General features: G+C 46.5%; 1 long non-coding RNA gene across 1 annotated transcript in view; it reads left to right on the top strand.

The window, feature by feature from the left end:
• Positions 1-8,826: 8,826 nt before the first annotated feature.
• The window catches only part of LOC146860411 (uncharacterized), a 62,513-nt gene continuing 47,960 nt past the window's right edge, over positions 8,827-23,379 (top strand). The window contains exon 1 of the long non-coding RNA XR_014979146.1: positions 8,827-8,859. This is a non-coding gene — a long non-coding RNA (uncharacterized LOC146860411). The remainder of the gene's footprint in view (positions 8,860-23,379) is intronic.

Below are 23,379 nucleotides of genomic sequence, written 5' to 3' on the forward strand. Positions count from 1 at the left end.
TGGCTTCCTTCAGAAGGCTGTGGGGGTCCTAAACAAGGAAATTGAACTGGCAGAATGCAGGCTTTCGCTGGGTCCATCACCCCCATTCCCAGCCATGAACACGCGCTCTGCTCAGTCTGACCTCCTAACAACTGTAGAGGACCCTAATCGAATAATACCTGTATCTCCACATACCCCCCAGGAGGAATAACCAATCGCTCTTTCACCCACCGTTATTATCTTGAAGCAGGGAGTTACAGATGGAGAGCCACAAGGTAGGGGAGTCGTAACCCCAATAACCACGGAGGACCAAAATGTGGCGGGGGGAAAAAGGAAGCGCATTGACCCGAATGAAACCTAGGACTGATCAACGACCCTGGGTCTCATGCCAAAGACAAAGAGAACTAGGCAAAACCCCCCTACCTTAGGGGGAAAACCCCGTGGGGGAGTAGAGCCTGTAAAAACATAGACTTTGTCTGATATGGACATGATGTCAGCGCATTTCGGTAAATTAGTATCAGATTTCTTGGAACCTATCTTATTTCGGCTGGCCCGCATAGAGGAGCAACTGGCCCAACTCTTGTCGTCTCAGGGGAACACATCCAAGCAAAGTGGTCTCATTGATAGATGTCCCCTGGGTAAAGGCCTGCGAGAGAGAGGTGTTGAGGCCACCCATGGAGCTCCAAAAAGTGGGAGGTTATCCTTAGAGGGTCCCTTAGACAGAGGTGAAGAGGCCAACACATTAGATCTACCCCGGGATAAGGCCATCTGCATAGATCCTGAAATAGAGCCACAAACCCAGGCAAGGTGTGAAGAGATGAGGGCTCCTTGTAGTCTGATGGAACACAATGAATCCTATTCACTGAGCACTGAAAGTGATCGTAGAGTGAGCTCAGGGAACGGGAAAAGGTTAAACAGGGGCTCTGCGTCTACAAGGCAGGACAAAAACATCATATTAAATCTCCCTCGGGAGTGCACCCCCTACACATTGGTTCTGACAGGGGTACCACACATACCACCTGTTCATCACGAAAGCTGTCAGAGCCTCATTAATAAATCCGCTAACTGGTGCACCAGTAAAATCGGGTCCCAGGTAAACTGGCGTAACCACATTATAATGGCAAGATGGGTAAGTTGGTTGTGGAAAAAATATAAAGACAGAGAGGGAGATTGTGTGGTCCTGAATTTTAACGGTGAAAGATAGGTGGACTTTGCCCTATGCCATCTTAGAGACTCCCCATTGAAGCACATACAGGCCCGCCCATAGGGTTTTTTCTATCCTCCCTATCAAGGGGGCATTATGCCTCGTTTGCGTCGTCAGATTAGAAACCCACTCCTGCTCCCTCGGCCCCCGTATGGTTCCACCCCAACTGTTTCGAGGCATTATCTGGATGATCAGAAATTGACTGACTACCCTTGGACCCATATAGCTCAAGCTGGATGTTAAGGACAGGGGGGTAACTAGGGATAACCTTTCCTGAGAGGTTAGAATAGAAGGCAACAGTCTGGGGACAAAGAATTCAGACTACCCTACACTTAAATTACTTGATACTCACATTGACAACGAGGAGGGGGGAGACTGTGGATGTTATTTCTAGTCCTTCAACATCACACAGTCCAGGGACGCTGGGGTCCGGTTTAAACCTCTTGATTGTTAGCAAGAGGAAGAACCCAGGTGTACGTACAAATAAAACTTGTCCTTTCAGAATTCTCTCCTTTAACATTGCAGGTATCTGTTCGAAACTAGAAGACAAAATGTGGTTAGAGTATATAAATACTTTTGACATTATCTGCACCCAGGAAACATGGGCAATGGAGAATATCAAACTAGATGGCTTCTGTTCCCTTAATGTCCATGCTATTGCCTCACCAGCAGGCAGAGCGAAAGGAGGATTAGCGACATTGATATCCCTTAAGTATGGGTCAATCAAAGTGAATTTGGTTAAAGTCTCACCCTGGTATCAATTGATTTTAATTTCTAACTTGTTTCAGGTCAAGACTCTTTCAATTAATTTGTACTACAATGCTTTTGACTCAAAAAGTAGTGACATTATTGTAAATCTTAAAGTGGAAATTGACAAGATCGCGGGGAAGTGGCAGCCCCTGTGTATATACTGGGTGGGGGACTTTAATTGCTCCATATGTCGGCGTAGCACAAATGGAGCATGCGGGCTAACGGACACCGAGGGCCAACCCCTGACGCATTTTGTACACACACCACAGGTAGATACCTTAAATGAAATAATTATTGTGAATGATTTACTTTTTGTCGATACTTTGGTCAGTAACACAATAACCCTATATCCTACCTTCATGGGCAGAGGAAGTGTTATTGACTTCATACTAATATCCAGTAAATTTTGTTTCCTGGTGGATGGTTTTAAAGTGGAGCCCAACAACGCTAGCGATCATAATCTCCTCACTGCCTTCTTATACGTAACTGCCCAAGAGGAGAAAGGTGATGGTCGCCCCCTCCAGTATAATTAAAATAAGTGGGTGAGAATGAAATGGAACAAGATAAATCCTCACTAATTTGAGGAGAGCATCGTTAAAGCAAACCTAAACTCCAAACTGCAATGCTTAGACCGTGACTCCCTCCCCAGAAATGGTTATACAGGGATTTGAGAGAATCTTTAGGAATGTGTCCCAAAACCTGACAACCCCAATAGTATCAAGGGAACCCAGGGGGACTAAATGGTTCAACACAGAGTGCACAAGGGCCCAAAAGGATTTTAAAAAGGCACTACATATAAGCCCCAGAAATGAATCCGTAATCAAGAGTGCAAGACAGGCTTACAAGAGCGCAGTGGTTAAGCGGAAGAATGAACTGAGAAAGCTGGCCTGGGCGGATTTAGAGCGAGCGAGCGCGCTAAAAGACTGTAGGAGCTTTTGGGAGGTAATAAACCGCCCCTATTCACATTGGATTCAAGGGGGCTGGATTCACTGATACCAGGGCAAGTATGGGAATCTCACTTTACAAACATATTTAACCCCAAGGGTATCACTGGCCAGGAATTAAGTCTAGACGTCCCCTTAAATCCAGTAACTGCCCACCACCTGAGCTCTTCCCTAACTGTAAGTGAGGATGAGGATGCTCTTATGAAAGGTATACAACTCAAAGCTGCAAGGCCGGCTGGGGTACCTCTTGATTTTTTAAAGAGCAATATGCAACTGTGGTCACCCTTCCTAACAAATGTTTTTAGAGCGCAATCATTGGCCCCATTACAACCTCTTGGAAGGAGGCTATAGTGGTACCTGTATACAAAAAGGGTAATAAGGAAGACTCGGCCTGCTATAGGCCCATCTCCTTGATCAATGCTACGGTCAAGGTGATGGGGAGGGTCATTTTAGCACGGCAAGAATCCTGGGCAGATTCAACGGGGCTAATATCACAAACCCAATACAAATTTAGGAGAGGCATGGAGACAAACAAACAGTGTCTCAACTTGGCCTTGATTATGGGCAAGTACATGAAGGCTAGGAAGGGATCAATCCACCTTGCCTTCATGGACTTGTCTAGCGCCTTCGATACAGTTAACAGGGGGAAACTGTAGTCCATGATGGGTGAAATGGGTTTCGAGGAACCTCTCTTCACCCTCCTGCGTAGGCTACATGCATCCACCACGGTAGCCATACGACATGTCCAGGGGGAGAGAGGACTAGACCCATCGTCTCCACTGAGGGAGTCCCACAGGGGTGCATATTGGCCCCCTTTCTCTTTATCATGTATACAAATGGTCTGGAATTAGCCCTGATAGACCAGAAATTAGACTTTCCAAAAATCGGTGGCAACCCGGCCCAGTTGTTGTCATATGCGGACAACACGGTTTTAATGGCTTTAACTGGAAATAGCTCCTTGAATGCTTTTATTGATTTTATGTCAGCCCTGGACCTAAAAGTAAACTTCACTAAATCTTATGTTATGGTCTGCGGTCCAAAACACACCAAATCTAGAACATTTTCTGTAAAGGGAAAGTCAATTGATAAGGTTTTTAAATTTACTTATTCGTGGAATGTTTTTAATCAGAAAACTGAACTGGGACTCTTTTATCACATCAAGGGTGCTGAATACTAACCGTGCCATGGAAGGCCTTTTTCGTTTTGCATGTAAGTTAGGCCACAAACCAGTAATGGAATTGATCACCTTATATAAAGCAAAATGTTTGTCTATTGCTACGTACGGGGCGGGAGTATGGAGAGATTACAAAAGTACCCAACTGCAAACACTAGAAAATAAGTTTTTAAAAAGATTGTTGATGGTCCCAAAAAGGGCACCGTCAGGATTTTGTCATCTTGAGGTAGGGATGGGCTTCATTTCAGATGTGATTAACATTGCCCCATTGATGCTTTGGGCCTAAGTCTGGTTGTCAGAAGATTTAAATCTCACAAGAGCGATCATTAAGGATTGTATGATGCTGGATAATGCTTAGGCCATTTCATAGCTTTGCTACGTGAAACGAAAATTTTATGAAATAGGCCTAGGGCATTACTACGATAATCCATCGAGCATCGACACTAATATGAAACTCATCATAAAAAATGCATATTTTGCTCAGCATAACAATCTCCGGCAGCAACTAGGGCTGCACCCCCTCCAAGATCGGTTCCTTTTTCAACAACAATTTTACTTGTCCTTTACTACGAACTCGCAGCACAGATTTTTATTGACTAGGTTTCGGCTTTGCACATTGCACTTTTTAGTGGCCTTTCATAAACAGGCTGGCTGGGGCAATAACCTTACTCCTTGCCCCTGTGACGGTTTAGCACAACAAAGCACCCTGCACTTTATTTTCTTTTGCGCACTTTACAAAGAGCCAAGGACACGTTTTCTTATGCCATTTTTAAGAAAATGTTGCCCCCACAATTATCAGGAAGGTTTTGATTTCCTGCGATCCCTGTCCTCTGAATTTATTTGCGCTACAGTATTAAATTTTATTAGAATTGCATTTTTAATATGGAAACGGTATGAAATGTAAATGAAATGACTGTTTGGCTTTTAAAAAATAATTTTAACCTTGAATCTTTTAAAATAGGAAAAAAACTCACTATGTAGTATTTGAGTCATATGATGTATTGATGAACAAATTTAATGTGCACATTTTACCATTTCTTTTTGTATGTACGTTATACTTTTATGGTCAATTCTTTGAACTGAATAAAGCTATTCTTGACTTGATCAGAGCTATCTTGGCACTTTTATTGTTGCCCGAAACTTGCTGAATATACAAAGAACTTTGCAGTGTTTTTAAAACTCCTGCACAGCTGCAAAACCGCCCCCCACAAACGAAACCGGCCCCCTACCCTTCCAGTTGCCCTGGGAAATGCCTGATGCATGAAACGGCCAGTCCAGCCTATTTACTGTAAAGCCTTTTTTCAATGCAATACCTCAGATATGTATGCTTATTTGATATAAACGTCACGGATCACTGTTAGTGTAAGACACTGATTCTTCCTGTATATCCTTTGAATTGGGTTCCCGCCTGAATGATACACATGAGTAGTTTGGTACACAAAAGGCGGCCTCTGGGTAGATCTTTGAGGTAAGCACATTAATGTTATTCCTAAGGACCCTCACACAGGACCACTTACCTTTTTGACCTTCCTGTACAATTCCTGCCTGTGCTCTGCTATGCATATTCTTTTTGCCAGAGGTTTTAAAGTTTGCACCCTTAAAATAAACTTTCTAACAAGAAATATAATAATGTTTTTTTAACTTCTTGACAATTTTGTAAATTTTTTAGGACCATGCCGTACAGAATAGAAGTAAAGGCAGAACGCAATCATCTGTTCTGCAGTCCTGTGACTTTGAGTTGAAGAGAAGCTGTATTGTTCAGAGAAGGGTTTGGGTCAAGGCCAGGGTAACTTCCAGCCGAACTCTTTCTGAGGCAGAGGTTCCTGTGTTGTGCCAGAGGCTAAGTTCTCCTCTCGCTGGTTCACAGACATGCTTGCCATAAGTGGACTGAAAGCTGCGTGACCCAGTCGGTGCTCTGTCAAGGCAGAGGATCTCCCAGCTGTTCAGGGTAGGAGCTGTGAGTCCTGCCTCTTCGTGGCCTTTCTACTAGTCCCAGATTTTGCGATACTGTCTAATCCCACGTCTCTTGTGTTATTCACCGTGTTTCCAGTTTAGGGTGCACAGGTACCTCGTTCAGTGTAGTCCGTTTGCTAAAATAAACTAGTTTGTTTGCCCTCCCTGCACCACAGCATCCTCTACACAGAGGAATTTACACTCCTTGTTCTGGAATTCACTTCTAATCAAGGGCCGATATTTCATTGTCAACAATCTGCTCTGCTCTGTTGTGTCATCAGTTAATTCAGTTGTCTTGTGTTCGAACACCCTTATGTGCACAGCACTCTGAGACCTGCTTGCGCGGAGTTTGTGTTTTATAAAACAATAAATGGATCTTTGGCGTGGCCAGGTGTGGCATCACGGTGTTCAAGAGCCATCGTATGCACTAGCTCATAGAAGTACAAGTCATCTGCTGGCCACTTCAGAGCACTGCAATGGGATAGGAGAGGGCTGTATGGAGTTGGTGGCGGGAATGAGCTTTATGGCTGACTACTCCACTCCGAAGCACTGATGGAGAGGAGGAGAATTAAGTGTAGGTATGTGAGGGAGAGAGAACATGAGCGAAGAGGGGTGACGGGGACGCAGAAGGGAACACTGCTTCTATGCGTGCCACCCATCACTATTCAGGGCCCCATTCACACATAAGAAGACTCTTAATTGAGACTGTGAGGGCATCCAGGCCGCTGAGAATTGAGTGGGCAACAGGGGATGGGGGAGGAAGTCAATAGAATGGGCTAGAATCGGGAGCCAGGGTGGGTCTCATTGAACCCACTCAGCAGTGCTCAGCCACGAGTGGCTCTTAAAATTAAGTTAACTTTAGGCAGGTGGCCTTGTCTCTCTTCTGCCTTCCTCACATCCCTTCCTATTATTGTCCATATTTTAAGGGTATTAACCCCTTTCATGCCGAGGTTCAACCCACGCTTTCAAGCATTGTAAACAATATCTGTTACTGATACCCTGTGAAATTATATTTAATTTACCAACCACGGAAGGATCAAGGTCTCAGTTAACCTTTCTGTGGTTCAGACTAATGGTTCGCAGATCTCAGCGGTGAGTGTTTAACTCATGGAACCACTCTGAACCACCGGCTCAAATTAAGCACTGGCTGCAGGGTTCATCATGAACTGAGCAGGGACAGTGCAGTCACTTTACTGGCTGTCTTGAGCACAGAGGCTCAGGTGCAAAATACTATGGACCAGGTCTCGTGATCTGCACAAGTCGCATGTAGTTTTGCCGGGATGCTGGGAATTTTTGTACCAATAATTGGATCCTCCGACTGGTAGAAAAATAAAATGTTATGTTTAGCTGATTTATCAGTGCAAATTTGGATATGTAACTGATCGTCAGTGCAACTATCACTGTAAAATGTTGTCAAAACCTGTACACAATTGTCCAGCAGATTAATTACACATGATTTGGCACTTGACCTGGTTGTTAATAAAGCACCACTCCTGTGCCCTTCTCTATCCGAGTAAATGCGCTCTTCCGTATCTGTGCAACCCTTGTGGTAGGGTGTGACACGCATGGCTTCCACCTTGTAACCAACACAAACCGCACTGAAACAGCTAGCAGATACTGTGGACAGTATTTCTAAGGTGCCAACATACCACAATGAATTAATACTCGTCATTGACGTCTCACATGTATGGATCACGCTGGCAAAACCAATTAATCCTTCCCAGGTCGGTTAATTTGAGTAGCGCTAGATTGGATACATAATGCTCACAAATGGCAGAAGTGGTATAAAGCGCTTTGCAACTAATATTGACATGTACACTAGTGAAGTTGAACTGATGTTGCAATTTACCAACGAACCACAGGCTGCTGTTGCGACGCTGGCTTTGCAATAGCACAGCTCACGTGCTTGAAAACTTATTTACAGTATTTTGTCAGCCCTTGTCTGTCTGACCTCTACCTTGCTTCAAAGTGAATGAGGCTGCTACTGAAGGGCAACTCTAGAAGTAGCCATTATCAACATATTTCAGTGACCTACATGACTGAAGCTGGGGAACCAGGTTCGGGTCTGGCAGGAGGCTCAAGCATCCTTTGATTCTGGGCAAATCATTTAGTCTCCTTGTGCCTAAAAAAGCAAAGTATTTGCAATGCAATAGGCCTCACTTTACTGAAAGTTTGATCTTTTGGAATTGCATTATTATTTGCAAAGCCAATAGGTCAAACCTTCAGTAATGCGCAACCTATTGCATTTCAAATGCTTGTTTTAAAAGACCACATCCCTGAAAACAGACAAAGCAGTGGTAACATTTAAAATACGAACATAAAAAAACAGCTGATAAGACATTCGACACTATCCAGTTATTTAAAATAAAATGCACCAGGTATTCTTTCATTTTCCCAACTTACTTGATGTGTATTTAGGAGCGTGGAGTTCAGAGGCAGTCCAGGCACCTCTTGCAGGCCCCAGTGCAGAGAAACGAGCAGAGCTTTAAAGGAGGGGTTAGGGACCTCTGGGCAGGCACGCAGAACAATTTCCAGGAGAGAGGCTGGTGGTACTGGGTCAGCTGTGGGTTAACCCTGACCGGAGCCGGCAGAGTTGGCGAAGCGGCTCTACGTGGAGGTTCACAGAGTTAGGGACCAACTCTGCTCTACTCCGCTGCCTGCCCTCCGGCCCCCCAGTAAGAATTAAATGAATATACATTATAAGTAAAATAATAGACACTTAACTTGCCTGTGGCGTCCCTGGGCTGCCGTCCTCCTCTTCCGTGGTGTTTCACGGTGATCTGTGCATGCGCGCATGCGCATTTCTCGGGCGCCGAGGAAGAGGAGAACGGCAGCCCGGGGACGCCGCAGGCAAGGTAAGTGTTTATTATTTTACTTATATTGTATATTTATTTAATTCTTACTTGGGGGGTTGGAGGCGGGGGCTGGTCAACTCCGCTCCGCCGCAGAGAGTGCAGAGATTTGCCTACTCCGCGTTCTTCGTGGAACGCAGTGTAGGCAAATCTCTGCATACTCCGCGGGTAGAGCGGAGTTCTCTGCCCACGCTTACTGTGGGTACATCGACCAGTGGAGGGCCTCTTCTACAGCCGCCATCCTCCTATTTTCTAGTTCTGGCTGGGTGGAGAGCAGATTTACAGCAAGCCACGAATTTCTCACTGAAGCCCTTTTCTTCTTTTCCAAGTGGCGTCCGTCAGTCTGCGTGAGCCCGAAAATAAAGGGCTGAGGAGGTCAAGGGCGGGGCCACCAAAGCATCCTTATGTGACCATTGTATTGGACACAGTGGGGGCAGGCAGGTACCTTCCTCACTAAATGAGGCGTGAATTACTGCAGCAGCAGGGCCATCAGAGGTAGAAGTTTTCAAGCTAACCTAAGACTGATGGCCCTTTCAGTGTTGCTTTGCAGACCCCTAGATACATAGGGGAAAGGGGGAGTAGGTCGTGGGCACTGCAGAGGCCTTCCTCGATGTGCACGACACAAGCTGAATGATAAAGTTAAAATTTTTAAGTAGGACCATTTCTGCCATTCTGGGATACTTTTTTAAAACAAAGAAGTAAGGGAACGGACTGAAATAATTTTTATAAGTAGGGTCACGCCGTGCACTTCCAATCTAACTAACTTGTACCACTGGGATTCTGTGGTACTCCCTAAACCTGCTGCAGGGCCTGGGCTTACTGTGTATCAAAGAACTGCGTGTGAAGGGCCAGCGTACAGTGGTCACGGATCTTAACATACAGCACCTGCCTATGAGCCAACAGAGCTTGGCAAAGGGTTGTTATAACTTCATGCACGCCACCATATGACAGCATTGTGTGAAGTGGCAGTGCAATGGGTGGGTCACTGCGTGAGGTGATTGCATGATGTACTGCACTATATCTCAAAATTGTCCCACTGGTAAATCATATGCGTTAATGAGCTCCTGAAAGGACCAACGAGTACTCTTTGCATAGAAGTCCCCCATATGTTCTATACCCTCCTCCCTCCAACAAGTTAAGTCATGATGCATGTCAATCTCTTGCAGCGCTGTTGTATGCCAGACAGGGATCAAGGGTCAGTACAGGTAGTGGGCTCTCCTGTCATGACTATATTTCTGCCAACTGTACCGGGTGATCCGCATCTGGTGCATCTCGTCCAAGAGCTGAGGTCCATGGGTCGATAACCAGGTATAGATAAGGACCCCGTCCAGGAGATGCCGTACATCCGCCCTCTGTGCACACAAGACCGCCCTAAGCCATCGCAGTGGGCACTGTAACTGAGCGCCCGCGTAGTATAATTCTTAATTGGGTGCACCAAGGCCACCCTCATGAAGTGGTCTAAACAGTTTGGCAAGAGCTACTTGCCTCCTACCCTCACCCCAGATCAGCTCCAGTAAAAGCATGTTCATATCAGCGAAGAAACACGTGGCAAAGATGAGCGGAAGGGCTAAAAAATAGTTTAAAAGCAGTGCAATACAGACATATTTGATATTGCTGTTTAGCGGAGATAATGGGAGCCACATCCAAAACGGTATAGACCTACGCACCGAGCCCAGCGCCTTGTAAACATTTCCCTCCAAGAGATCACCCTGTGTGATAAATCTGCATGCCCAGGCATTTGAATGTATCAAACTGCCACAGGAGCCAAGACTGAGGCAGCCCCCCCATGGTGCTCAGGAATCATGCAAGTGGTAACTGGCACTACTTGACCCAGTTTACGTTGAGGGCCGACATTGCCCAAATATCATCCAGCAGTGCTATCACTGCAGGGAGCGAATTGCCAAGGTCGCGCAAGTAGACAAGCACGTCATCCGCATATAAGGAGGCCACAGGATGTGGCCCCTGTGCCTGAATTCCCCACGGATGTGCCTCCATGTGCAGTTTACTGGCCAACAACTCCATGACCAAGGCAAAAATCAATAGGACAGAGGGTATCTCTGGTGCCCCGGTGAATATCAAACATGTCAGATATCAGGTGCCCCATCTTAACTCATGCTGAGGCTGCCATAAAGGGCCCGGATCCCACAAAGATATCCCGGACCCACTTGCAGTTCCTCTAGTGTCGCAAACAATTAATCCCATCCCAGAGTATGAAAAACTTTTTTAATGTCGAGCGACACTGCCACCAGTACCCCAGTATCTCCCAGGTCAGCCCCCATCAACCGGAGAAGCCTACGGAAGGTGTTATGGCCAGGGATAAACCTGTTTTGATCCAAGTGGACTAAAATACCAACAAGGGGGAGGAGTCTATTACCGAGATCCTTCCCCAGGATCTTGTAGTCAAGAATCAACAGTGATAGTGACTGATAGGAGCAAACATCTAACGGGTTCTGGCCTGGTTTGGTAAGCATCACTATTAGGGCTTCACGAAGTGTGTCTGGGAGTTGGCCCTATTCCCACACTTCATTATAGACCTCCAGCAGCTTTGGGGACGGGATCGCATTATAAGTGGCGTAGTATTCTAAGGGTGAAGCATCTGTGCCCAGAGCCTTGTTACCAGCGATTTGGAAGATGACCAAACAGAGCTACTCCAGCTGGAGAGGAGTGTCCAATTCCGTCCGCTGTAGCAGATTCAGGTGGGGGAGTGGAAGTTGTAGTGAATACTCATACACTGTATGTAGATACGGTCTTATAATTTAATACTTAAGGCTACATGTTGAGGAGTAGGACAGCTCCTTACAACAGGAATCCAACTGTGCTACAATTAAAGTATAACATTCCACCTAACTTCATAACACATACTGTGAGTTCCGCAACAGAATGAAGTCCCCAGGCGAAGCCATGGCAAAATTAATACAATAGTAAATACCACAGAAGTCCCCGTCAATGGCCTTGCAATTCAGCCCCAGATGAGCCCGCCACCTCCGCATATAGGAATCCATAAAAGTCCTCAAAAGCATCATTAACATCCCCTTGTGTGTAGAGGACGTCACCCACATCTGAACAAACCAGTCACACGAGCATCCTATGGGCACAGTTGCCTTCATCATGCAGCTAGGTGAGGAATTGCTTTTTTAAATTTTTTATTAGAGTTCCATAGCAGCAAAATATGACAGACAAAGAAAAAAGAAATATAATACAGCCTATAAATCTTAAAACAAAACAGCAATAATGATTACACTTGTAGGCCAAGTCTGAATCAGTAACCTCAAATTAACAATCAAACTATATCCTCTATGTTATATATGATAGCCAAAATTACCCTGTCATATACTCCCTCATCACCCCCCATATCGATAATCCTAATTTCCTTTTCCTAGATCCTTTTGTGGCGTATAAACTATATTCCAGATTATATACATTCAGAAACTTAGCCTGCCACAGCTCAAAAGACGGCTCTTGCTGTAACCACACAGTTGCAATTGCCAATCGAGCAACAGCGGTAGCCATAAAGATTAAATACCGATACTTATATAATGGCTGCCGCTCCCCAACCTCCTCTCCTATAGCAAGCAGCATCACAGATTGAGAAATTCTGATCACCTCACTGGTTATTGCTGTCAGAAACTTCTCTATAGCTTCTCTCAAAGGGTCCAATGCCTTACATGCTGAGAAACATGGACAATATCAGCACCGTCTTTACCACAACGAAAACATTTCCCATCATGCTGACCTCCCCACTTCATCATTTTTAACGGGGTATGGTGTAGATTACAAATCGTTTTATAATGTTGGCTTTTAAGATTAGCTGCACATATAATCCTACTTGCCAAATCTATGGATTCTTCCAATGAAATTCCAGGATTACCCAACCACTCTCTCCATTTCATGTTGTATTTTTCTAAATCATCAAGTCTACCCTCTAACAATACTTTATAAATTGCCCCAATCTTCTCACGTTGCCTGATGAGTTCTACAATTTAAACCTTCCTACTACAAATCACGTGTTTCACCAGGAAGTCTCTAATTTGCAAATACTTGAAAAAATACATAGAGGGTAGATTACATTTATCCACCAATTCAGCAAATGAATAAATATAGGTCCCCAAGGCAAATAATCCCCCTCTTTCCCCAACCGATAGCCACCTGATCCCTGAAAATCGAGGGTGGTACTACTGAATTAATAGGAGTATAGATAGAGAGTATAGGTATCTCACAACTCTTCCGTACAGTATTCCACACTTTACACAAAGAATTCAATACCTTAAATTGTGTTCTTTTGAAATAGCTACCATCCACGCTATTAAAAAGATATTGCTTTACTTCTGAACCTAAAATCATCTGCTAAATTGAGGGTGCCTCAGCTGAGTTACTGATATCCTCCCCAGTAAGTAGTAATCGCACATTACACAAGATACATGAATAATAATAGAAAGCAAAGTCTGGTATGGCCCATCCTCCCCTTTCACAGGAAAGGGTCATATATCGAGCTGCCCAGAACACAGTGATTGTAAATATTGGATTTGTTTGTGTGGCACCTCCAATGGTATTGCCCTAAAGAGATACATAACCCGCGGTAGGATGTTCATTTTCAACACATTTGCTCTACCTACTAACGATAGGTCGAGATTCTCCCACCTTTCAAATGACCTTTTCAGCCCAGAGATGATGTCTGCCCAGTTAACTTCAACAATCTCTTGTACATGACAGCGGATCTTAATTCCCAGATATGTGACTTCCTTGACACACCTGACATCTCCATCCATTACATGAGTTGTACATAATATTTGGGTTTTTACAGTATTAAGTTTATACCCAGCAACTGCCCCGAATGTCCGTGCCAATGATTCTATATCACCTATAGCGGGAATAGGGTTAGAGGTGCCAATTGCTATATCATAAGCGTAAGCCAATACAGAATAGCGTTCTTGTTGTACTATAAAAGGCTGGATCTTTCTACTTTGTTCTAACATAAGAATAAAAGGATTAATATATAACGCAAATAAAAGTGGTGAGCAGGGGCATCCTTGACGTGTGCCGCGGGAGATCACAATAGCATGAGAATAATGTCCCATTGAACAAATTTTCTCTGTCGGGAGCGGATAGAGGGCCTTTAACCCGTTCGACGCTCATGACGGAACGGTTCCGTCATGAGCGTCGGTTGCGCTGTGCTCATGACGGAACCGTTCCGTCATGACCACGCCCGCGCAAGCAACCGTCAGCACCGCGGGGGAATCCGCCCCGCATGGAAGGGGTTAAAGCCTGTATATAACCTTGCCCAAAGCCCATTTGTTGCATTCCCCGCCAAAGGAAATTCCACGAAACCCGGTCAAATGCCTTTTTGTTATCTAATAGAATCAGACTTAATTCACGGGATTCAGCCTGTGCAATATCAAAGAGGGTTATTACTCTGCGTACGTAACCTACCGTCCCTCTCCCAGGTATAAAGTCATGCTGTTTTAACGACACTATTGATGGTATAATTTTTGCCAAACGAATGGCTAAGATTTTCTAATAGATTTTACCATCAGCATTAACAAGGGGAGATTGGACGGTATGATACGGGGAGTTCCAATGGTTTCCCCTTTTTCCTAAATACACAGATATTGGCCTCGGACCAGGTTCGAGGAATCCTCCCTTTCTGCGCAGTTTGATACACTATAAGCATATCGTTTTTGATTGCGTGAAAAAAGGTTTTAAATACTTCCAAGGGAAGTTTATCAGGTCCTGCAGCTTTCCCACCTGCCAATGAGCTGATGGCGTGCTCTAATTCCGACATTGCGATTGGTTCCTCAAGTCTTTTGACATCCGTTTGATCTAACTGACCCCATAAGGCAGCTGGCATCCCCAATTTCCCTTCTGATTCTCAGTAGATAAGTCTAAATAAAAGTCCTGAAATACTTTAAGAATTTGCTGAGGATCAGATATAATAACACCCGCAGTGTTTTGAATCCCCTTAATTCTATATTCTGCCTCTTTAATTCGTAATTTTTGAGCTAGACACCGCCCCGTAGTTTCGCCATACTCGTAGCATTCTTTTTTGAATGTTTGATATGTTATGGCAATCTCCTTACTCGATTCCAGATTAATTTTAGCCTTACACCTCGCTAAATTATTCAAAAGCACAGTAGTATTATCTCCTGCAGCTAGGGCAGTAACTAATTCTTCCTCGGCCTTTTTAAGATCTTCATAGAGAGCCAACAGTACCTGTTTTGCCATTTTATATTTTCAAAACCCCAAACTCTGCGGTTCCCCTCTAAATCCAGCCTTAAATGTATCCCATACCACCCCCCAAGGGGCTGTATGTCTATTAATTTGAAAAAATTCCTTTACCCACACCCTCATATGCTCAATAAACTTTTCATCCAACAAGTGCTTCCTATCAAATGTGAAAATTCGAGGGACTGCACATCTAACAATCATCAGGATTTCAACTAGCAAGGGTGCATGATCCGAAGTCACCCTTGGATATATAGTAATTTTCAATCCCGTAAACAGTATTGATGGGGCAACACAATAATCAAGCCTGACATGCCGACTATGAGGATACGAGTAAAATGTAAAGCCAGGGTTTTGTATATGCAGGCTGCTCCACACATCCAATAACCCATGATCAGTTAACAATTGAAAAAGAGCCTTGTTAACCCGGGGTTTCCTACCTTTATAATTCCGCCCTCCAGTCCAAAGACTGTTTTTAAATCGGAACTGTACTGTATTGCGCTCTGCTATCTTTTAATTCCTGTGTACTGTGTATTGTACTGTATTGCTTTGGGGAGCGGGGAGAGACGAAGGAGGGCATTGTGGAGTGCTGTGGAGTATTGTGATACATCGTCTGAATATTGCACTTACCCGCACTGTAAAACTCCTCATCCACTCTCGTACTTTGCGAGCGACAGGGCACTGGGCTGGAACATTGAGTCCTTCGCACGGGTAGTCGAGAAGCTTTTCCCCCACTTCCGGTTGACACCGGAGCGCCGCCATCTTGGTCGACGCTCTAGTAGTTGAAATACCACAGCCGGGCCCTATTTAGGAGGAGACATGCTAGCGCGCAGGTCCAAAGACTGTTTTTAAATCGGAACTGTACTGTATTGCGCTCTGCTATCTTTTAATTCCTGTGTACTGTGTATTGTACTGTATTGCTTTGGGGAGCGGGGAGAGACGAAGGAGGGCATTGTGGAGTGCTGTGGAGTATTGTGATACATCGTCTGAATATTGCACTTACCCGCACTGTAAAACTCCTCATCCACTCTCGTACTTTGCGAGCGACAGGGCACTGGGCTGGAACATTGAGTCCTTCGCACGGGTAGTCGAGAAGCTTTTCCCCCACTTCCGGTTGACACCGGAGCGCCGCCATCTTGGTCGACGCTCTAGTAGTTGAAATACCACAGCCGGGCCCTATTTAGGAGGAGACATGCTAGCGCGCAGCGCGCGCGCGCAGCGGGCGCGCCGATGGCGCGCCGGAGGCGCGCCAGAGGCAAGCCCGTCTGCGCCCGTCTGCGCCCGTCCGCGCCTCGTCCGCTCCTAGCGCCAGATACGCTGTGCGGCCCGCACAAAGTCCTTTTACATATACAAAGGAACAACTGCTGGATATTAGGAACAAGGTCAGTGGGGGAGAGAGGGCCACTAGGGCGCCGCGGCCCAGCCCGGTCCTTGAATGTGGCTTGCTCAACTGTCGCTCCTTGGCCAAACACCATTTGGAAGTATCAAATCTGGTGGAAGATCTGCAACTGGATGTGCTATTTTTGACCGAGACATGGTGTAGTAGTGACTCCTTGGTAGAACTGGGGCTTGCCTGCCCGGAGGGCTATAAGATCTTTCATAAGCCCAGAACAACGGGGAGAGGCGGAGGGGTTGGGGTGATGTTCAGGGATATATGGGATTTTGCCCCGTTCAAGGTCGACGAGGTGGTGGGTATTGAACTACTGGGCTTCACCCTACAAGAACAGAGGGGAAGGCTCCTTACTGGGATGGTCGGATACAGACCCCCGGGCTCTAATACTCAATACCAGGCGCTCCTGGATGTCATCGCAGCCCAGTCACTGACACATTCCAGAATGCTGATCCTGGGCGATTTCAACCTATGGGAGAATGGCAGTTTAGATGGACACCTAAGAGATCTCAGGGAAACCTGTGAAAGCTGCAATCTGCATCAGCTGGTCCAACAACCCACCCATCAAGGAGGGCACATTCTGGATCTTCTGTTTGCAGACTGTAATGAAACTGCGGTGACCGACATTTTACCCCAGACCTGGACTGATCACTCGTTGATCCGGTTTCAGACTCGCATACCTGCGGGAGAAGTAACTAGGCCATCCCCCGTAAAATATCGTATGGGGAGAGATTGGGCTAAACTTATGAAAAGTCGGACGGAGCCGCTTTTTCAAAACCTGCCTCCTTTTGATCCTCACGAATCAGTGGGGACAAATTATTGTCGGTACCACAACTACATCAATGAAGTATTGGATCAGCACGTGCCTCGGAAGCGCCTGAAGGTCAAAACTAAACATTCTGCACCGTGGTTTACTGAAGAGCTGAGCACCACCCGCAGGTCCTGTCGGCTGGCTGAGAGGAAATGGCGTAGGCACTATGCCGAGCATGACAAAGAGGCTTTCAAAAGGGTGTTAGCTCGGTACAAGGAGTTGATCGTTAAAGCCAAGGCAGACTTTTTTGCCAACACCATCTTGTCCTCATCGAATAGTGCCAGAGCTCTCTTTAAGATCGTTAGAGACCTCTCTACGCCCGCTAGTCTGGGAAATAAAGTGGTGGCCTCACAGGGACTATGTGACAAAATTGCCTCCCATTTTGAGGAGAAAATTTCTAGGATTGTTGGGGGCCTCTCGTTGAGTGCCGTCTCCCCCCAAAATACTCATAGTCAGAGGCCGATGGAAGAACCAGGGGTGGTAACCTCTCTGGAGCATTTTACACCGCTCACAGAGGAGTTGTTTAATTGCTGTGCACAGAATGTGAGGTCAGGGTCTCCGCTGGACCCCTTACCTAATAAGATCTGGAAAGAACATGCACAGGCACTGCTTCCTCGGATGCAGCAGATATGCTGCCAATCCTTGGAGGATGGGGCGGTGCCTGATGCATGGAAGCTGGCAGTGGTCACGCCCCTGTTAAAGAAGCCATCTTTGGACCCAGAAGATCCCTCTAGTTTTCGACCTATCTCCTTGCTGCCTTTTCCTATAAAAATTCTTGAAAAGGTAGTGAGTAGGTCTCTCTCAAGGTATCTGGAAGAGTTCCATCTTCTGGATAGGAGTCAGTTCGGCTTCCGGCCAGGTCATGGTACGGAGACGGCTTTGGTCACCGTGCTAGACAATCTGCGGATGCGGGCGGACAGAGGCCTGTCATCTGTACTGGTCCTCTTAGATATGTCCGCCGCATTCGACACGGTTAATCACCGAATCCTGCTGAACAGACTGGAACTTCTGGGAGTTAAGGGACGTGCCTTGAGGTGGATGCACTCCTACCTTACTGGGAGACAACAGGTGGTCACCCTGTCCCCCTTCACCTCCAGCAAGACCCTGGTAGAGCATGGGGTCCCTCAGGGGTCGGCCATTAGCCCCATCCTCTTCAATATTTACCTGCAGCCACTGATCTCTATAATCAAGTCTCATGGGGTCGATGTGGTCAATTATGCAGATGACACCCAATTGGTGTTCTCATTGGAGGGGAAGGGTGCTCTGACTATGGATGACTTCCAGATATGTATGCGCCAGACCTCGGAATGGCTCAGGGCCAACTCACTGCAGTTCAATGGAGGAAAGACAGAGGTGATCTACTGTTCCTCTGCTGGAGTATGTGACATGCCCTATGATCTCAGACTGACCCCAGAGGCGGAACCCATTCTCCCTGTGGCTACGGTGCGGAATTTGGGGGTTATGTTTGACAACAATCTTCAAATGGCCTCTCAAGCTAAGAAAACTGTGGGGGTCTGCTTTGCGCTCTTGAAAGCCCTACGAAAGATTCTACCGCTTTTGCCAGCAGAGAAAAGACCTTTGGTGGTACGTAGCATCATCTTGAGCAGGCTGGACTACTGCAACTCTCTGTACCTAGGAGCTCCTCTTTACATCTTTCAGAGCTTGCAGAGGGTCCAGTCTCTGGCAGCCAAACTAGCGCTGAATAAGAAACGCGGATCTTCAACCACAATGGCGCTACAAGAGCTCCACTGGCTTCCTATAAAGGAAAGGGTTAGCTTCAAAGCCTTATGCATTGCCTATAAAGCGGCACACGGCCTCGGCCCGATCTCCCTGCAAGAGAAAGTGTCCTGGTATAAGCCTGAAAGGATGCTGCGCTCTTCAAATGCCTTTCTGCTAACCTCTGGCAAGGTCAAGAAAGCTAGGATGGGGGGCAGGGCCTTTAGTACAGTGGCAGCACGGTACTGGAATGATCTTCCGCTGATTATTAGACAGGCCAACTCTTTGATGAACTTTAGGCACCGCTTGAAAACCTGGCTATTCCCTAGGGAGAAGCCCCTGATCTCCTGATCTTCTAATCCTGCATCTTTTGGCCGACCTCGGCCTCTCTTGTAGGCTGCATGCGGCTACCTGACCGGTTTAAAGTTTCTCTCACCATCTCAGTCTAGCGCCAGGATACCCGTTGGGTGACAGTAACGCTCTACAAGAATAAAATACAATACAATACAATACAATTTTGAAAATCCTCCCTGGTTAGGTTTATATTTAAGTCGCCACACAATAATAAAGGGGAGGGCCAAGTGGCAAGCTCCCCATTCAAATATTCCAATATTAGAGCTTCATCTAAATTAGAACCATAAGCTGTGCAGAGAGTGAATAACACCTCCCCTAACCTGCATTCCACAATAACCCAACATCCCAGATTGTCAGCCAAAGTGCGCCCAGTAGTTTGAATATGATTTCTTGCCAATATCGTCACTCCTCTTATCATACTTAACTGCCGTGAGGCTGCTAATACCGTATACCCTATTTCTTCTAAAACCTTCAGTTTTGCCCATGAGATATGTGTCTCCTGCAAACACACCAGATCGGGTTGAACCAGCCGTAACTCTCTAGCCCCTCTCTTCCTTTTATTATAATTATTTAAGCCACACACATTTAGAGTGCATAATCGGAGGCCTATACTATCACCATTAACTGGCCAAAAAACCTGAACACAATCATTTTTATTTTTATATCCATTTCTTTGCTGCTGGGAAACTTCCTTTTTCTTATTGAGGAATTGCTTTGAATCAAGCCGGCCCAATCACGACACTGAGTCCCTGTGCTACTACAATATCTTGTACAGTTGCCACGCCCTTTGAGCATGCAGCACTGCTCATTCTCCAGCTGACGCAAATCCTGCTCCTTAGTCAGGAGTTCCCCATGCAGTGTCTGATGGACCCCCATGTTTTGGCGATGCAGTGACCCATACCACCACATTGTGCGCATCCTATTCTGTCGTCCAAAAGGGCGCGGACCCCTCATTATGCTTGAAATTCTGGCCCAAGTGTGCGGCCAGGTCTGCGTGGAAGGGGGCATCGAGAAGTGATTAAGTCTGGAGTTTCCATGCCGGTATACGGGGGAGAGTGCGCCCCCATTTCTGGGAACGGGCAGTGGTTAGGTAGCATGCGCACCAGGTATTTCGTATGGAGGATTAAGGTGCCTATTGATCCACTGCACAGGAAGAGGTCCAATTAAGTGTAGACGCTGTGCACCGGGGAATTAAACGAGAATTCACTACTCTCTAGATGCTAGAAGTGCCATACATCACACATCCTGTAGTTAGTCAGCCAGTCCCGAAAGTGCTGCGTGCTTCTGTGGCAAGTCAGACCCTCCATCAGCGGGACTGACCAGTCCTTATTAACATTCAGGGCGCAATTAAAATCCCCACCCCAAATGTTAGGAGTGTGGGGATCACACAAAAGAGCCGGCATCAGCAGGTCCATGAAAGTGGAATGACCAGTGTTAGGGGCATAAATAGCTAAGAGCACAAGATGCCTGTTGCCCAGACATCCCTCCACTACCACATATCTGTTCACTGGAGTCAACCTGTGCAACTCTTGTATAAATGGAACTACTGGGGCCATCCAGACCAGAACCCCCTTGGCATAAGCCAAGGTCATGGTGCCATAAATCCGGCCCCACCATTTTGCGTGTAGACTGTGCAGCTCCGTTCACATCATGTGCATCTGTTGCAAGAGTAGCAGGTGTGCAGTGCTTGATTTGTAAAACAAAAAAGAAGTGCCAGGGCCCTTGTCAGTAGGCCACTGAAGCTTGCGCCACCCATTGCCCTTGCCTGCGCTGACAATATCTACTAACTAAGACACTTCTACAAAGGTCACAATTTGGACTATTTCAGGCCGCCCAAAGCTATAAGAATGTATTTATTTATTTGAAGAGTTTTATATAGCGTTGGCTAGACCCGGAGGTATGAGAGCGCTTTACATGAGGATCAACGAGTTGCAAGTTACAAAAAATTAAACATTGGTTACACAGTGTTCCACAATAAAACACAAGTTACTAAAGAATAGCAAATAAAGATACATAATGAAGCAACGTTACACAGTAGTATGGAATTATTAGAGCATGGCGTAACAGACACAAAACATCCTAAGGGGCAAAGAAGGTAAGGGGGAAAAGTAAAAAGGGTTAAGGAAAGCAGATCAGGACAGGAAAGTGAAAGCTAAAGATAAACAACTGGTAATGGGACCAGAAATCTCAACAGCCCAGGAAAAGGAGACAGTAAAAGGTGAGAGGAGTGTAGGAAACCTGGGGGGGGAGGTAGAGGTAAAGGTCAGTCAGACGAAAACGTGGAGTAGTCCAGCGGAAAAGAGAAAGTTCGAAGGTCGCAAGATGTCGGATCCAGGTCATGGGCACCGATAGAAGATAATCCCAAAATGGCGTTGTACACATAAATCCAAGTCGAAAACCAAGAGAGCTGATTCCAGCGGGGGAGCTGGAAGGGAGATGCAGCCAGAGTATCAAGGGAGGGAGGATGTATGGAGATTACCGAAACACAAACGGGCCGTCCGCGTGCCCAGGTTCTGGGCAGCGGGGGCAGCAGTGTCGGCGATCCGTATGCCGCAGGTTAGGGAAGTCTGTTCGGGTGACAAGGCAGCAATCCCAGAGAAAGTGAGGCAGCAGCGGGGACCAGGAGGGCGCGCCTCCCAGGCTCGGAAGGAAGAAGATAAGCTTAAGGGCACCGTACCACAGTGCCATAATTCTCACCGCCGCTACACCCCCGAATTTGGAAAAAAAAAAAAACTCAGTCGTCCCAGTCGTCTTTCGGGAGGCGAAGCTGGAGGACTGGCAGTAGAGCAAGCAGCAGCAGTCGAACCCAGAGCCAGGGGGACGGTCAGGATGTGTGAACCTCAGCCCAAATTCCTCGACGGCCATCCGGAGAACTCCACCAGGCATCAGCGTCACTGAGACTGGCTCCGTCGACCACAGGTCATTAAAGATTCGTGGGAAGGCGGGGGAGGAAGAAAACAAGCAGTGGAGAGTTGTGCCCGATGTCCGACTGGTTAGGTGACGGCTGTGGGCGAGGAACCAGAGCCAGTCTCCCCTATAGCTGTCTGGGCAGGCCATGGATCACAGGGCATCGGCCATGATTGGTCGTTCTCCACGGAAGAAAGCATTGATCACCCGTTTTTCTCCCAAAATCTCGAGCTCACAAGCGGGAGATTAAAGCGACGAGGACCGCAGGCAAACAAGACCTCAGGTGAGTAAGAGGGTCCAATAAGGAGGTAGAGATCAGGGGATTTAAGCCAAAACAGGCAATCCCTAGCTGGGAGCTGGTGGCCAGAGCTCCTCACCTGTCGGCCATCTTGTTCAAGAACGGCTTGTGCAGCTGGTTTTAGTCATTTTTAATGTATAACTAATTATAAATAACTGTTGTGCTCATTTCAAAATCAGACAGAAAGCACCACCATGTGGCAGCTGTTATATGTACGAGTGCCAACAATTAAGTGCATGTGTGTGTGTCTTCGCTTAAGGTAAGTGTGAAAGCAGTATCACTTAATTGGAGTGGCCATATCGCTCATGCTCCAAGTCAAGACGTCATTCTGTGGAGTCACAGCCTTGTCCGGTGTGCCCATGTAGCATATAGAGCATCATTTAGGAAGGAGGCCATGCCCCACCAGCACGGTAGTTCTCCAGAAGTGGCCTTCCTCCATCCTTTCCCAGTGAGTATGTAAGTATCAATGGTGTAAGTAACAGTCAGGCAAGCGTGTACTCTCAACTCCAATACCCATCTAACAGAAGCAACAACAACCCCCTCCCACCCCACTTGCCGAGCAAATCCTCAAGGCCCAGCCACATACATGCAGCAAATGCAGAAATACAAATGCAATACTCAAGTCCATTATGGTGATCCCGGGCATGGTAAGCAACAGTCAATGTTACCTGGCCCATTAGCTACCATGCGCTAGATGCCCGCCTCCTGTCACAACCGCCACCAGTATCTCAGAGGTTCGGCCAGCAATAGAGGTAGGCATAGGGCTTACTATCCAGGAGAGCTAAATGTCCTATCATAGCAGATCATCCACCAAATGTGGTGTCAGCG

Source organism: Triturus cristatus, chromosome 3_1, assembly GCF_964204655.1.
Source record: "Triturus cristatus chromosome 3_1, aTriCri1.1, whole genome shotgun sequence".
Lineage (NCBI taxonomy): Eukaryota > Metazoa > Chordata > Amphibia > Caudata > Salamandridae > Triturus > Triturus cristatus.